Raw genomic sequence first — 323 nt, forward strand, 5'->3', positions numbered from 1 at the left:
CCGGCATGACGTTGATCACTTTGGCCTTTTTTAAGGGATCAACATTGTAATGAGAAACAGTGGTGACTTTAACAGTGCCGTGTCATCGGCAAACATTTATATATCGATTTGTATCTACTAATCTGTCTTGTTTACAGCGTGTTATGAGTGTCTTTTTTAATCGACCTTTCTGTTTTCCCCTAGAGCAGCAAAGTGTCAATTAAGCATGATATTTAGAAGTGCAGAGAAATACCAAACCTTTTTACCTGTCGACCGGTTCCCAGCTCGAGGCAAAATGCTGTTATCAGGAGTTATCGTTATGTAGTTGACATTCCGTCCACGGG

This window comes from Mizuhopecten yessoensis, unplaced genomic scaffold, assembly GCF_002113885.1.
Source record: "Mizuhopecten yessoensis strain PY_sf001 unplaced genomic scaffold, ASM211388v2 scaffold481, whole genome shotgun sequence".
Lineage (NCBI taxonomy): Eukaryota > Metazoa > Mollusca > Bivalvia > Pectinida > Pectinidae > Mizuhopecten > Mizuhopecten yessoensis.